The sequence below is a fragment of the Bemisia tabaci genome, chromosome 3 (assembly GCF_918797505.1).
Source record: "Bemisia tabaci chromosome 3, PGI_BMITA_v3".
Classification (NCBI taxonomy): Eukaryota; Metazoa; Arthropoda; class Insecta; order Hemiptera; family Aleyrodidae; genus Bemisia; species Bemisia tabaci.
Window position 1 is genome coordinate 51,781,698 of NC_092795.1, and position 12,445 is coordinate 51,794,142.

Sequence of the window (12,445 nt, forward strand, 5' to 3'; positions counted from 1 at the left end):
GTCCAGACTCTTGAAAACATTGAGAAGAAAAAATACTCTTGATTCAATCGGATTTTTGCTTGAATCAAAACGAAATCCGCTTAAATGAGGCTTGGTTCTTGATTTAAGTTAGATTCTGACCAAATCAAGAGTACTTTTTCTCGTCGATGTTTTTAAGAGTCTAGGACTCTAGATCCGATGTGTTTTTTTTCCAGTGTGTATGGAATATCTCCAGAGTCTGGAATTCAGGGCGTTTTGAAATTTGTTTGACAACCCTGAAATTGTCGGGGATCTTCAAAAAAATGTGTGCAACTATTGTGTAATCAGGGAATAGTGTAATTTGCGGTTAAGCCTGTGGATCTGAGGTAAAACACCTGAACACGAACATATTTTGGCCACATTTTGCAATTGGGAACTACGATTTCAAGCTCATGTGCAAAAACACAATTGTCTATAGGTAACTTTAATGATGCGTATGTTGTCCTTAAAAACAAAGCACAAAAACATAGCCCGAATATACGAATAAAGAGGAGATTTAATTAATATATGGGTAAACAAGTCCACACTTGTAACACTTGTTGTCCTTAAACTGAGCCAGAAATTGTAGTTTTAAATTACATAATTATGTCCGTCTACGAGATTAGGGGCCTCAGTCTACGGAAAACAAATTCCAGGCAACCGATTTTGTTCAGTTCGACCGAAAAGTCGAATTTTGAGCTTCCGGCGAAAAATGCTAGTGTCATGAAGAAAAATTCGTAAGCGGTGAGCTCATTCCTATTCAAATAGAAAGTGTTAGCTTGTTTTATAATTTGACACTTTCCTACCCTGAAAATATCAGATCGGAATTTTAAACGGCCTTTTCTTGAAAATACATTTATTGGACCGCATCGATATAGCTCAATTTTGAGCTTTTGTGGACTAAGGTTCCCTTTTCTTTTGACGGTTTCGTTTCTGCGAAAGAAGTCTGCTTACGTAGGAAATGAGAAGCAAAATGAGCTATTTTAAGAATGAATGATACGAAATGTTTCCATAAAAAATTACAAAAAACATCATCATTTTTCCGCGAACCTATAAAGATATGAACCAAGCTATAATCGCCAAGTCCAAAAGATTTTTATTTCCGTCCGTTTTCATCAATGATTTTCCTCCCTACGATCCATCTCTTTCCTAAAGAGATTAGAAGTATTTAAATCACAATGATTCGATATCAGTCTCAATTAGAATGCAAGTCATGCGCCTTAGGCTAGGCTATCCTCAAGTGTCTTATTTCCGAGTATCAACAGTGTAGACTGTAAAGTACTCCTCTATTTCTATTCGCACATTTTAAAATGAATTATCATAACTCTTAAGTGGCAGACTTGAGTATTAAGTCTCGTAGACGTAGTTTTTTTCACTCTGAAAATATGAGGAAAATCCGACTTCGACAGTCACTATCAGAAACAAACGACCTATCTAAAGAAGAACGTAAGTTGTGTGAAATCTTGTTGGTTGTAACGTCCTTCTTCAAATGAAGTGTTCTCTATTTAGTGGCGTGGCGTGAATTGCGATGTATGGATTGTTCTGCCATTTGAACCTATGGAAAAGGATCGATTATCAGGGTGTTTGCAGCGAACACCTTAATAATCGATTCTTTACCATTAGTTTAAATGGCAGAACAATCGATACATCGCAATTCACGCCACGCCACTGTCTCTATTGTGAAGATCTATAAATCGCGCCACTCGGTGGGTGACACCAAAAAGCGTCACACTTCTTCGGTTTTGAGTTTAGATAAATACTATCTATCTTTCACGTGAAATTCTCACTTTCTCGCACGTTCCTGACACTACTTTGTGGGTCCTATGTCTCTATCTCTATCTCCTCTCAAAAGCAAACTGGGAAACGAAATTGAATTTTAATCATGTTGCTTGTTGAGCTCTTTTCCTCGATGTGATACAAGTTCCGCTTGTGTATCAATGAAGAGGGGTTTTTTCCTTCTTCTTTTTTTTGTAATCAGTATTTCTGCGTGCCATGTTTATCGTCCGTCCCTTATTATCCTTATGCTGCGGTCTATCTGAATGCGCTTCTGTAAATAACAACTCACTATCATTAACACCCGCGCAATCATCAAATGAAAGATCCATTAATTTTATCACTGAGCCGAAAGTTGAACTATACCTCCATGTCGACGAACTCGGCAGCTAATTAAATTGGTCATTCTCAAAAAGACTTTGGCGCCATATATGGAAATTCAAGAAAAACCGTGGAAACTGCATTAAACAACCCGTTTTAAACCGCAGATTAATTAAGAATGTCATTAATTAATTCATTGCTTTAATATTTAGAACGGGTCAATCATGATGGTGATTACCGTATCCCGCGTAGATCTATTTGACGCTTAAGTTTTTTTGAGCATGACCGATTCAATTGTACGATTGAGATTTACGGCAGCATCAAATATTAGAGTTTTGAATATTTCCAGGTGCAGCTATAGTCGAACAATTCTTTTCTCCGAATATTCCTAGCAGTGATATCCCTCAGTTCTTCAGTGGCGTGGCGTAACAAAAAATAGGGAGATGCTTTGGTTTTAATTATGGGTTTTTTGAACTTCCTCCAGCGTAAATTGTATCGTCTCTTGTCCTTACCAAAAGCCTCTTCTCCTCGACTGCTGGCAGCACAATCAATGAATTAAGGGTATTGAAGACGAAAGACTTCTGTGATTTTAGGAAACTGTCACAACTGAAAAAGTATCTATAAAGCCTTTATGTGTTAAATTTCAAAAGCCTAAATCCCAAAAGTGCGAATGGAGATTTGCGCTCTTAAGTCAATAAAAGCAGGAAATCGTTAGCACAAGCGAGTGCCGTTAATAGAGTATGCAACGAACATTAAGCTAATCTCATTATAATGCTTAGACGCAACTATTCGAGCTCCACGGATGACCGTATTGCATACACACGAAAGTGAAGGCGTTTTGATTCTCCAAGCACTCACCAATCATCGCTTACCCGCAACGCAGCAGAGAGTTTTACTACGAGGATCCAGAATGAAAGAGCGCTTACCATTTTTCATTTATACAACAAAGACATCCACTATGCAAACATAATTGAACACATGCGTAGGGTATAAGCGGATTGCATTTTGCAAAAAGGAACCAGAAGCATTGCAATGATGTTAAGATTGCGCAACATCATCCCTTGCAATAAAAGTACTGAAATAATGAAACAAATATGAAATTTACATGGTAATTTTTGTCTAAAATTTACAGTGTTTAGCGAGTAAAATAGAAACTGTGATTAGATAAACAGGTTTTCTTCCAAGACAAAAAAAGTTGCACAATCTCAGCAACATTGCAAAGCTCCTGGTTCCTTTTTGTAAAATGCAATCCAAGTATCATCTGTGCCCCAGTTTTGATGTAGCGTTGTGCTGAGCATGATTTTTAGAAAAACTATTGTTCCTAAGAGTTATCTTTGTATTATAAACGAGCGAAGGATTGAGGACGCTCTGTCATCTTGGATCCTCGCAATACAGCCCGCCGTGCCGCGGGCGCAGTGGTGAGTGCCGGAAAGTCAAAACGCCTTCTCTTCTGTGCGTATGCAACACGGACATCTGTGGAGCTCGAATAGTTGCATGCATGCGCCGTTGGCGCCATAATGAAATTCGGTTCGTGTTTGTCACCTGCAATACTGTAGAGTTCTTCAATTTAAAGTGCAATAAAGATTTGTACTTTATCTTGGATTTTTCTCCCCTCTTGGAAAAATGCTTTTGACGTTTGAGTGCGAATTGAAGAAAAATCCTCGAAGCCGGCCTAAAGTTCTTCACAAAAAAATCGTAACAAAATCCATGTGTATGTTTCTTCTCAAGTTTTCCTTTATTTAGGGATTTGCGCTTTTGGACTCACCCTCCCTTTGCTGCATTATGGTGTGAATTCCTCACTTTTGGACGTATTTATGCGAAAAGGAACCATCTGCATATAGGCTTTGCGCGTAAAAATACCCGTTCCTTTTAGCATAAATACGTCCTTTTGGGGTTTGTGCCTTTGGAAGTTCGCGTTTTTGGGCACCGTTCACCTTATGACCCCAATTTAATTCACCAATTATTCTCCCAGACCAGATAGCTTGCCTCTTATCGAGACATTAACCATGTTGTTTGCTTGTCAGAATGTTGAATGAGTGTTTTTCGCCTAGTCGCCTGGTGACTCGTGTATTATTTTGTGAAATGATCTCTTTTTTACTGAGGTCAATAAATTGGATGAAGCTTACTTTGGTTCCAAACTTTTTCAAAGTTTCTCTAAGGGAGAGTGCTCCGCAGAACCACACTTTTTTATTTTGTATTTTTTCATTTGCAGCTTTAAAAGTCCACCTTCCTTTGCAAGCATGTTCTATCTCACTGTTCAGTCGTAGCTCTTTTTTTATTTTTCTGTATTTTTCATGGCATGGAACCATGTTTTTTTCTTACGTTCGTTTAAGGGATGCTTATACATTAACCTTGCTTTCAAAGTTTTATTCAACCCAATTTTCGTGAAATTGATTTTCAATTGTCTGCTATTTTAACTTCTTCACTTGCTTTTAACGCGTGATATCTTACGAGTATTATGTAGCAACGAATCTATCGTGAGCTGCGTCCATATATTTAACTTAATGGCGTATATACTTCTTCTGTAAGTAAGTAAATATACTAAAGTATTATACTAACAAAAAAAACCACGGATAAAAGTTTTCACCTGAGCGATGTTTCTGATTCTGACAAAATGATTCAACCCGTTTTCCTGTCTATCATGGCAGTAACATGAACATGATAATTTATCATCTACTTTAATTTGACAACTACAACCAAACCTATACATATAATTTGTACATATTTACTTTTATCTTTCTCTCTATTTTAAGCAAACAATTTACTTAAAGACACAACTAAGAGCAGACACTGGAAAGAGTCAGCGCCATTCCTAAGTCCAAATTATTTTTGCTTTTGTTGCCTTAGTTATTGCTGTTGTTATATTATCACCTGTATTATAGTAGTTATTATTATTATTATTGCATGATTTGTGTTTTATTAAAATTCGAGATCGGAATTTTTTAATGTCTGAAATACCAAGACGCACAATGGTACTACATGGTACTTATTTTATGAAAACTTATTTTGTTTATTACATGTTTTAGTATTTTAATCGTTATTGTAGTTATTGATCAAAATGGTGTTGGTCATTTTGCTCGTTGTGAATGACTAACCCGTTTGAAGCAGCTGTGATTTTTAGTTTTTAACTATTTACTGGTGTATGTTTTGTTGAACTAGTTCTCTCCTAACAAAGTTTTTAGCTTTTAGAGACATCTTAAAACTTTTATTATATATGTGTTTTACCACGTAAAATGCCAACCCAGTTACCATTTTGCGATTATTCATTTGCTTAAACCCAACGGCGAATCATTCCAATCATTATTTATTAGACTTGCATTATAACATCAGACAATAATTATTTAAACAGCACTTCGTATGATATTTAACTATTTACAGCGTGCCTAGTGGGAGGGGTGGGGGGGGGGGTGTTACCACGAGGGGTGAGGTATATTAATGAACAGCTTTTTCATTCCTTGAGAACTTCACTTCTCTCTGTTTGCATGAAAAGCTCCATTGAATATTTTACTAATTTTCCCACGTGGTTCAGGTAACTATAGTTACGCTCTACTTTTGTCACTATCAAATGAGCATTTTGAGTTTTTAGTTTCAGTGTCAAAACTTCTCGTGCATTGACGGTGTAACTGCAAAAATGCGTATCTCAGTTGCAGTTCTCCAAAATCCCCGCGTCTATTTTATTTTTTTAAGGCGACGCAGGCTCGAAATTTTCATCGAATATTCTACACATAGAGAGTAAAAATCACTGAAGTTTTCAAGAAGTAAGTATTAGTTTTCCACTTCGAAAATACTGCATGCAGGAAGTCTGCAACGCCGCACAGTGGATCGAGACAATAGGAGAGGTCGGACAAAATTTTGAAACTTTAAACACCTATAACTCCGTTTATACAAAACTTTGAAGTTCTAAAAATGATTCCATCGGTTTCCTCGTGAATTTTTATTCTAGTGGCTCCCCTTGAACTTTAAAATGTGATGAAATAAACATCAAAATTCGTAGTTTTCGTCAAGAATTTCATGTCCGACCTCTCTAATTGACTCGATCTACTGTGCGCCGCAAACCGAGGTACGCATTTCTGCAGATTCATCATCAAAATTGGCACTCTCTCGCTTCTCGTTTTTCCCTGCTCAAAATGATTTTTTCCTGAACTTGTTTTTTTACCGGCTGAAATTGCTTGCCAAGTAGTTAGTAGTGTCACTTCAAGTGAGAATGCAGACTTTTCAGTTTTTTCAGACTATGCCTTTCTTTCCTTCAGTCTCATGAGTTACCCGTAGTCCATCAAAAATTTGTCAAGAAAATTCTATGGACTCATCATATTTTACGTATAGTGCCATTCATAGCAACTGTTCTGAAAGAACAATGCTATTCTTTTGTATTTACAAGACAGGAGTATTTCAAAGGGTGTCTTCATTCACAGCCATGTGTATGATTACCGGTGCTTCTCGAACTGCTTTTTAAAAGTCACGATTGTAAAGCTGCATTAGATTGAATGACTAGTTCCTCTTATTAAGTATAGGTGGTCATTTTTGCAGCTCAAGTCAGCTCAAATCAAATCAGGCCTTCATTAAACTCAAATCTTCGGCAAGCGAAATCTAGTGCGCAGTTGAGCTGTCAACTTATTGCCACATCGTGCTTGTTGATAATTAACGGCTGAGCATTACCAGGTGCCTTAGTATATGTAGAACGATACAGGATAAGTGAGATCTCAAGATAGTGCAAAATCGTGCTGAAAAAAAGACCCTCTTAATTTTATCAAATATTTCTATAACCTGTTTAAAATTATTGAATGTCAAAATCGGAGGGATGTCAAATGTCAGTATCGGAGGGTTACCGAGTGCAAGGTTGACTCGTATCTGCGGTACCGTAACGTAACGGTAAAACAATGTAGTACTTTTCATTATTTCCTCGCATGCTTCTATGCTTCTTTCACTTTTAGAAGAAATACGCTAAAAAGACTTTATTCTTTCTTTCTTTTTTTTCTTTTTTTTTACCGAGGCTTAGAGGTTAGGATTGAATGTACGGATAGTTAGTTTGAATGGAGAACAGGATGGAAGTCCAGGTACAATTGGATTCTTTCAAGTAAGTAAGTCGAAAAACGCATAGATATGAGGCGTAAAAGTACCAGATATTATCCGCGTGATTGCATGTCAATATGCGTGCACATGAACAATGTGCACAATCCGTTGGCCGACTCTGTCATTGAACCGAGGCTCAATTGTTAAACGGGTCAAAAATTTCACCCGGTTAACCTGCTTCCTGTTTTATCTGCAGCATTTACTCACCTGTGTATAGTATCCGCGAAAAACTTACTGTATTTCTCCTCACGCGTTAAAAATACATATCGATGGCTGAAGTCGAAAAATCCGTATCTCCAGATGCGACGTTGCAAATCGTCGCTTAATTTATGTATGCCTGAAGGAAAACCAATGATTTTTTTTTGAAATTTCACGCCCATTTTCCTTTGAAAAAATGAAACCATCAGCGGAAATTTTCAATTTGTTGCAATGGGGTTACACACTTTTCAACACGCTGCTACATTCAATCCTAACAAACAACCGAACCCAGGTGTTGCACGAATTAGGTTTTTTTCGGACCAGTCAGCTTTTTTCTATCTTTCTCTTCGCCCTCTTCCTTCAAAAAAAAAAAAAAAAATAATAAGAAAAAAAAAACCTAAATTTAGACTTTTCCAGGTTCAGTAAAATAAGTTCTTGAAAAAAAGCGAGCCCTCCACTGATGAAGATTTTAGTCACAATCGCAAGAAACTTTGTTAATGACATTTTCTCGTTGTGATAAGTGAAATAGCCAAGTCGAAGAAGCAGTTGATTGCATCAAGTAAACTTTTTGTTGCAACCACGAGCGTTTCGTCTCCGCAAAGATTTTTTTGGCCCGTATTTCACCAAAAGTTTTCCTCGAGAATATGCAAAATTTTCCTTCCGATAAGAATTTTTTTCAATACCTATTGTCATTTTTTCTCCTTCCCTCTTCCCCTTTAATTCCCCTCTCGCTTTTCTCTATCGCTCTCTCTCTCTTTCTTACTGTGCCTATCCTCTCTTCCGTGCCTAGGATATCACACCTGCACGTACACACCGCAAAATTCACTGCATGTTGCGTTGCATGACAACTATTACCAATGGATCATCAACTCCGCCTTTGTTCCCACTTCTCTCTTTTGAAGAAGTTGGTAATGAGAGCGATGCCAAATTATTCGCAATTCGACAAAATATTTTTTTAAGTGGTGCACACTCACTGCACTTCTCTTGCATCAGTTTGTTTTTCAACCACTCTCATTTTGTGTAGGATCTCTTAGTGTGTGGATGCTAACTGACCATGCTTAATTTATCATTTTTCGCTGGGTTTTATTATTGAGACGTTGAGACCAGCAAGTATCTATTTGTATTATTGTTTTGAATTTTGTACCACTCATGAAGAGCGTAGAAATAAGGGAGTACCAGTACGTATTCGTCTTATTTGCGCAATTTCATTTATTTGTGTTTATATATTTTTTATTCCTCCACCATCAATCGCACACAACGTAATGAGGCCAAAGAAATTTCATTTTAGAAGCAAAAAAACTTCCAAAGAAGTATTCACGAGTAAAAGTTTAGACCGTGTAAGAAAACATAAATTGCAGAGTTGAGTGTGGGTTTTGACGCTTTGTGCGATGAACTGGTACACTTTTGACCTTCAGCCTCTCATTTTATTTTATTTATTTATAAATTTATGTTTGTTTAATGTATTTTTAATTCGATTTCTATTTACTTAACGTTTGTAGTATCAAAAGTATGCGAACCCTGACAGTTACAACTTAATAACATTTTTTGCGATGTATCTAACCATTGAATTTATACTGGAAATTAACTTTGAAGAAAAATGAATCACGCACTATCTTTTCCTTATAATGTGGAAGGGGTGTTCGAAAATTATTAACCTTTAATAACCTTTTTGTGCGATTATCTAACCGTTAAATCTATACTGAAAATTAACTTTGAAGGAAAATGAACTACGCATTTCTTCCTCATAATCTAGAAGCGATGGGGGATGTTAGAAAATTACGAGTATTTAAGTGTCACTGTTGGGTTCTTAATTATTTTCTTTACCAAAGGAATTTTCTGTTATGTGTTTTTATGTTTTCACAATTTTGCATGTAACACTAGTGGTACATTGTAGAAGCGTATGCGGTCAACAGGGAAAGTAAACCTGGCTTGGATTATAACCCTCTATCACAAGATAACTGTGCCGACTTGGCTTTGATTCGTTTGTTGATCGATGGCTACCATGCATATCAATCATAGCGATCATCCGAACAAGAATTAAAATCAAGTGGGGTTTTTCATCTGACGACCTCCAGTTCACCAGTTAATGGAGTGAATGTATCGAATATTTATGAAACATTCATTAAAAATTAATAATTTTCTGAGTCATTTTAATCATTTCACTGGAAGAAAAACTCCACCCGTGGAAGCCGGACTTACGGGCTATGTAGATATACCGTCCGCGTTCCGGGCTCAGAGGCCGAAAGTGCCGGGTGTAGCACCCGGAACTTTCGGCCCCTGAGCCCGGAACGGACGGTATGTCTATACAGCCCGTAACTTTTTTTTTCGGTGTTAGCTAAAAATTCAAGCCAGAATTACTGTCCTATGAACACAGTACATGTTAGATTCAAGAAGCACTGATGCTTATGAGGTGTTACCTGAATGTAATCAAGTAGTTAGTGGCTTTAAATGTTACATTGTTTAATGTTTACTGAATAAACTTCACCTGATTTGTTAAACAAGTTTCTTTTTGTAATTATTTTCATTTTATATTCCTTCTCATGTTTTCTAACGCACGGAATGTTTTTTATTTAGTAGTTTAACAGAGGTAACAGTGATTTAGTAGAAGCTTTGAGTTTGATGTTTGGGTCAAATCTACATTGTCATTAAATGGGTCCTTTCCTCTACTTCCGATCATTGTTTTTGCACTGAAGGGTTACCTTTTTCTCAATGACACTTTGTGAATTGTGAAAACTTCAGTAATGGAGATCATTTCACAACTCGGAAGTTTTTGTGTTCAAAAAAGTCTCGGTAGGTTTTGACTAACTCTGTAGCTGCTTCCTATAACTAACTTCCAAAAATATAATATTAAGCAATATCTCGTTGAAATGTGTCGTGATCAACTCTTTTGCATGAGGAATAAAGGAAACCGACGACGTTATCAAGAGATAAAAATGAGTGAGTACCAATATTATCAAGTGCTAGAGGCCGAATCTTACTCTATTATATAAAATCAAAAGAGTGCCGCATAACGCCTGACCGTCGGGGTCGGACCGCAAAGCGATCAAGGGAAAGCCCCCCAGTAACACCATAAAACAAGAACGTTGTCTTTAACCACACTGTAGTCATCCATAATATTTGTTTGTTATGCTACACAGCTACGATATTCCGATGTTTTGAACCGATGATATGACTGCAATTGGAAAGGACAGTTTTGATTAAAAATTAGATCCACTGTCAGATTTTAGCCAATGGGAAATTTTGTTTCTTCCTAAAATATTAACCTCCTCTCACTTCGTAAAGCACTTGCACCAAACGCATAGCTCAAAGCAGCTGTAGCGAAAACTGATGGCTGCAGTAAGCAGCGTAATTTGATTGCATTTTCTAGTAAGGAGCCATTATCTCTAGCTCTTCCAAAAAATTACCTAGTCCACAGGGAAACTAATGCCTTATAAGATGTTTCTAAAATGAACCAGAAATAGTGGTTCCTTATTCAGGATGTCTACAAGTCCGGAAATAGTGCTGTTTTTAAGAGCGGTCCGGAATTTCTAAAAAATTGCGGAAATTCTTCAAGAAGGTCCGGAATTTTTGTCATTCTTGTCGCAATTTGAGCGAGAAATTTAATTTTTTTAAATTTTTCGAATCCCGTCAAGTGGAGGCACTGAAAAGTACAGATTTTTTTTGTTGAGGAGGTACTGAATTTCTTGGGAATGTACTGAAAAAGTACTGAATTTTGGCCAGCCTGTTTTAGTAGACACCCTGTTACTGCAAAGGTACACGGACTTTATATCCACTTTTTTTACGTCCACTTTTTTTACGTCCACAATTTTTACGTCCACAGTTCTAAGACCCACACTATTGTTAAGTCCATTACTTAAACGTCCACTAAGTTAAGTCCACAAATGTAAAGTCCACTAAAATCAAATTCAAGCGTCATATTTTAGTCCGTGTGTAAAATTATACTGAAAATATCGAAATGAGAAAATTAAGAGAGAATGAGGTGTTGTTATCGTAACTCATATTTTAAATGAAATGTTAATTTCTTCTTTTGATGCATCTTTTCAAATTGTCTTTCGTAAATACTTGGTTTCATTTCTATCCTTGAAATTTCCGATTTAAAATATGCCTTAAATGCACATTCTTTTTTTTTAATGAAATTGATTACATCAGTTTAAAAACATTTACATTTTTAAAACGTGGTAAATATTTGTAGAACCTTTTCCAAGCAATGCCATCGATATGAATCTCAATGAGCCGTAGTTGTGATGAAAGAAACTATACAAAAATTAATAAAAGAGGAAAAAAACTAAGAAGCACGCAATTTTTTGTGTTTAACTTATTTGCACATCGACCTCATTGAGTCAAATACGTCCAATTGTGGGCGTTTGGTTGCGCTTACACCACGCTGCAGCACAGTAAAAGCCCAAAACATAAAAGAATATTATTAAATGCTTTGGAAATCATTAAATTTGACACGGAACCACTATTACATTTACAAAAAACACATTATATTTTCAATGCAGAGAGTGGAAACATTTCAAAATCATGAGTTGAAAAACGCTGACTCCGCGAGTTTAAATATTAGAGCCTAACACAGAGCGGAGCGGCGCGGCGTGTTAGCAGTGCAGAACGCGCTCTGGCGCCTACAAACCTAACGGGATACTTCACGCATTGCGCAATGCGTGAAGTATCCCGTTAGGTTTGTAGGCGCCTATGCGCGTGTCACGCTGGTTGCCTGCCGCGCCGCAACGCTTTAAGCAACTATTTCGCGTCAGAGGCGATGCACAGTATCCTACAAGATTGAAGGCGCACGAAATAACTAGTCAAAGAGAACTTTCAATTATTTTGACTGCATCTGTTACTGAAAAATGTTTAACTTGGCATTGGAGCGTTTCCTAGGCTCCCGCTTTGGTTTTCATCTTATCATATCCGTACAGTGTACAAATGTACACTGTACAGTGTAGGTACGGACTGACTAGTACACATCTCTTTCATGACTTGATTCATGAATGAAATGTTTCTAAGAATGAAGGTAGTAGCAGTATGCATTTATTTTTGAGGTGGTTCCTGTCATTTAAATGAGAAGAAAAAAATGTGGACTTAACAT

General features: G+C 36.9%; 1 protein-coding gene across 3 annotated transcripts in view; it reads left to right on the forward strand.

Moving 5' to 3' along the window:
- Window positions 1-12,445, forward strand: part of LOC109036242 (bis(5'-adenosyl)-triphosphatase enpp4) — a 57,729-nt gene that overhangs the window by 38,013 nt on the left and 7,271 nt on the right. Inside the window, exon 5 of one of the 3 annotated variants that reach the window (XM_072298596.1) lies at window positions 173-9,861. The exons of the other annotated variants lie outside the window; for them this stretch is intronic. The gene's annotated coding sequence lies outside the window, so the exon portion shown is untranslated. Of the gene's footprint in view, window positions 1-172; window positions 9,862-12,445 lie in introns of those variants that run through there. 3 annotated transcript variants of the gene reach the window in all.